At 41.8% G+C, this 4537-nt stretch overlaps 1 pseudogene; it reads right to left on the bottom strand.

Moving 5' to 3' along the window:
• Positions 1-660: 660 nt before the first annotated feature.
• LOC113141397 (uncharacterized) lies at positions 661-2276 on the bottom strand (annotated as a pseudogene).
• Positions 2277-4537: the final 2261 nt, after the last annotated feature.

Raw genomic sequence — 4537 nt, 5'->3', positions numbered from 1 at the left:
CCTCCCTGACCTGCCAGTCCCGGCTTGCCCCCCCACCTTACCCTGTGAGTAACATCCTGTTTGACAGAAGACAACAGTCAGGTCAGCAGCGCCCCCTGGTGCTCGCTGCTGCGTCACTTCTTTTTATTGTGGACTCAGATTTTCTGTTAGAACAAAGAAAATAAATCGTTGACACGAATCATGGAGTAGTTAAGAGACAGCACTAAAATATTCTTCTATAGCATAAATAAAAATGATCATTGTCCTAATAAATGAATCAGGTGATTAATGACACAAAACTATTTCCCTTCATGTTGTTCATGAACGTTTCCTCAGTTGGAGGAAGAAGTAAAATAAGATGAAACATCACGTATTTACTGATCCACTGTTCTAGTGCAGCCTGTCATCAATAAACACCTAAATGGTTAGAACTGAACAACTACAGCTCCCATGATGCACTGCAATAAAGGCCTAGTGTACATGATCAGTCTCATTTCCCAGTGAGTCCCTGAACTCATCACGGAAATGCTCCTGTGGTGGAAGAAACCAGTCAAACAGAAACAAGACAGACTGAGCTGGACATGAACTTTAATTACCTGATCTGCAGGTTTTTTCATCACAAACGAGTAACGATGTAAAGTAAATGATGATAATGATGATGAGGACGAAGAGATGGCCTGAGGATTTTCTGTAGCTGATAACTTTTCTTTTTTAATAATTAGGTTTTCTCTGATTCCACAATTCAAACTGTGGTGGCTGGAGAACATGGAAAACAAAAACCTATTAAGGTGTGTGTTCTGTATCCAAAATAGTTTTAAAGTTTGTGTGAGTCTGGGGTGTGTTTCCATCTTCATCTGCAGATCGTATCCAAATCTTTACGGAACTGAATCTCTTAGTGTCAGCAGTCGGCAGGAACCTGCTACTGGTTGTACTGGTTGCTGGGACTTTGCTCATGGAAATGAGACATCTGTCTCCGTAGAAACCATCTGGACACTCACACAGTCATTCGTTGGATTTCAGCAGCCTCCAGCAAGTTCCACCGTTCTTACATGTGTTATTGCAAATCAACCAGCTCCAGGAGTAATACATGGAAGAGCTTCCTGTTCTGCCTTCCCACAAACACTGGACTGTATGACATGGCAAAGTCTTCTCCGTAGATCACATGTGTCACTTTGACTTTCTCTGTGAATTTTACTTCAGGCCATGTTGCTAAACACGCTCGTACTCCATCTGACACATGCCTACAGTCTTTGTTGTAATAGCAGAGGCTGCCAGCAAACTGCAGATCTTCATCTATTTTCTCGCCTGTTTCCACAGTGAAGCCGACAGCGACGATGATCCTGTCCACAGGGATCTCAGTCAGCTCCAGAAGGATGAAATCATCCTGGCTGTCGTACACCAGCACCACCCAGTCGTACCAGTCGTACTGCTTGTAGTTGTCCAGGCAGAACTCCACAGCTGTTCTTTGAGCTTCATAGATCTTCTTGAACATCTGGACATGTTCACCTTCTTTTCCTGATGATTTAAACCCCATGAGTTAAACCCCATCACTCTCCAGTAGAGCTGGTTGAGCACCATATCCCGATCCCGCTGATGCCACATTTGAGCTTCTTCCTCAGAAGCTGGTTGATGTTTCCACTGAGGGACGTGCCGTTGACCGTCAGGGAGTGGTAGAGGTTGGCCATGCTGGCCTCAACACCAGTGTTCTCGTAGTAGTTGGTGAATATCTCTGCCAGCCGGAGTTTGTCCTCCTCACTCTGGACCGACTCGCTGTTCTCACGGAACTCATTAAACCTGTTCCAGGTGTTGAGGATTCGGACCTCGTCCTGAGAGTACACGTTGGCATAGTTGAGCCACTCCACATCTGTTGCCAGGTGGAGATATGTTTGGAGAGGGAGTCCAGTTTCCTGTTCACCTCAGCAAAGCCTTTTTTCAACTGCTTCAACACAGTGTCTTCCTGAGAGATGAAGGCCAAGACCACGTTGACTAAAGAAGACACCAGACCTCCGATACCGGGTGCCAGCCTGGGAAACTCAACAAGTCCCTTCATCGCAGCTGAAGCCGTTTTGAAGCGAGTCCAAAAAGTTACCACTGTGACTAAATTCAGGGAGTCTTTGATCACCTGTGAGGACACATCTACCTGCTCTCTGGTGCTGGGAGCCAGGTCTCCCATTCACCCTGTAGAAAGGCGAGGGGTTGAAGCAGGTGGGGTCATGTGACTGAGCAGAGGTGGTCGTCCAGCAGAGAAGGAAGAACAAAGCCAGTGACATTGAGGCCGACCGCCAGGGGGACCCCATAACTGCAACTAAGACAGAAGAAGTTTAGACGCTAAATAATATTTTCAGTAACTTCACATCTTTTCCAGTTTATTTCAGGTCGTGATTTAATCTGTTGTTGAGAATCAGATCGACTTAGGGTCACTGTGTTTATCCATGGCTGCAGGAGTCAGATCAGTGCACCAAGACTCCACAACAAAACAGGGACACAAACTGAAACCTTCCATAACTAAAAGCATGATGGGAACCTTCCTGTGCAGCTCTGCATGTGAGCATCAGGCTGGTTAATGAGACCAAATAACTGTTCTACACAAAGATGTTTTGTTTGTCTGTTATCCAGGCCTGCATAAAGCACCGAACAGACTCATTTAATAAGTGCATGTTGCAGACTATACCTGACAAATCATGTGCAGGTTTGACCTAAAACCTGCTTTAAAATCTCAATAGAATAAGTTTACATTGATCTTACATCCTGTTTATGTAGTTTTAAAATAAAATCTCATTTTACATTAAAGTCACAGACTGATAAAACTAAACTGCAATTTCAACATTATCATATAAGTGGACTATTAATTCACTTGGTGTGTAAATATAAATAATGTAGGCACTGATATCTGACATGAAAATCAAACAAACTAGTATAATATAAAAATAATGTAGTATAGATATAATCTATAAGGAGCAGTGATTCTAATCTTCCCTAGTCTGGTTTTATTAAAATAGTCTAATCAATATTAATCATAATAATAATCATTGTTGTATAATTTATTGTCTAAGTAAAATATATATTCAGTCTGTATCTGTATGTTTTAAAAAAATATCTTTAACCAGTCGCACATGGCATCACTGAATAGGTTTTAGTATTATTAGTAGTATTAATAATATTACTAATAGTAATAGTAGTAGTATTAAGTACCTGTGCTGAGTGGCTGCAGCAGGACTCAGTTTCACTGAAATAAAGCAGGGTGGCTGCAGATGTGATATCGTTTGTTCAGACTATTTGTCCGCTGGTGTCAACAAAAACTCTGGACTGTTGGAAAATCCCGTCACAGTCTGACCCAGTTTCTCAACACAACTCATATTTATCTGATCGATAAGTTTTCAGCCGCAGCAGCTGTAGCTCGCCCTCCACACTGAACCCAAACCTCAGAGTGTAGAACGAGGAGTGAAAGACCAAGAGCTCGTTTTAACAAATACATCAAGTCACTGGGGTGTGTACGTCTTCAGTCACTTCCTGTAAATAAGACTCACCTGGCCTTTATTTACTGACAGGTGTGATGATCTTTGAGTCACTGAAAGTGAAACAGCAGAACAGGTTCTATTATCTAAAAACAATCTCATCACATTTGTTTTGTAGAAATCCCCACAGAGACTGGACTGTTCCTGTAAAGCACCTGAGTTACTGTCACTGCCCAACACACCTGTGTGCCAAACCAAACCAGATGTTTTCAGACCAGATCTGGCCACTGTCACCTGTTCAACTGAGTTCATTCCGTATCCGCCGTATTTTCTCCGGCTGTCATCTTGAAAGCTAAAAAGAAAAAAATAAAATAAACATTTAACAATAAACAAGTCCCGAGTCATTTGAGCACAAGTCACTTTGTGCGACCTGAGTCCTGAGTCCTTTTATGATCTAAGTGGCCGTGGCTGCTTTTGTTACCCTGACTCATCTTCCCACCTTCTGTTCCTCCAAGTTATAAAGGGCTATTCTGCACTTTTTCGTTCTCCCTTTCAGCTACAGAGGTCTCCGAACAGCTTCAGTCGTGAACCACCTGAAAACTGGTTTCACATCTGAAACCCTCCTCTTTAAAGTCAAAAAACTGTGAGTGAACTGTGAGTGTTTAAGTCAGAAACACGTTTGTAGTTATAAATTAGTAAACGCTGATCAGCTAATCACTTCCATCAGGACTTTGTAGGACTCACTGGAGCAGATCTGATTATTATACACAGGTCAAAGTGGCTTCAGCTCTGATCAGCAACTGGTACAATGCAAACATGCTAAACATACATCATGTTCAAATTCAAATTTATTTAAAGTGCATTTCACCCATTGTCCCAATACATTGTGCAACAAATAAACAGTCGATATATAAAATACCAAAATTTATACCAGATTTAATCTGATGAGAAGAAATGGGGGCGCAGAAGTGGATAACCAGCAATAATGATAATTTAAATAACAGATTTCTTATCATAGTTTCAGCAAAGGAGGCGAGTGACGTGTTCTTGAAGCACAAATGAATATAAGATTGATTGTCAATATTGTATCATCCAGTAAATGT

Source organism: Mastacembelus armatus, chromosome 8, assembly GCF_900324485.2.
Source record: "Mastacembelus armatus chromosome 8, fMasArm1.2, whole genome shotgun sequence".
Lineage (NCBI taxonomy): Eukaryota > Metazoa > Chordata > Actinopteri > Synbranchiformes > Mastacembelidae > Mastacembelus > Mastacembelus armatus.
Note: the sequence above shows the minus strand (reverse complement) of the source record. Positions and strands in the feature narration are given on the sequence as shown.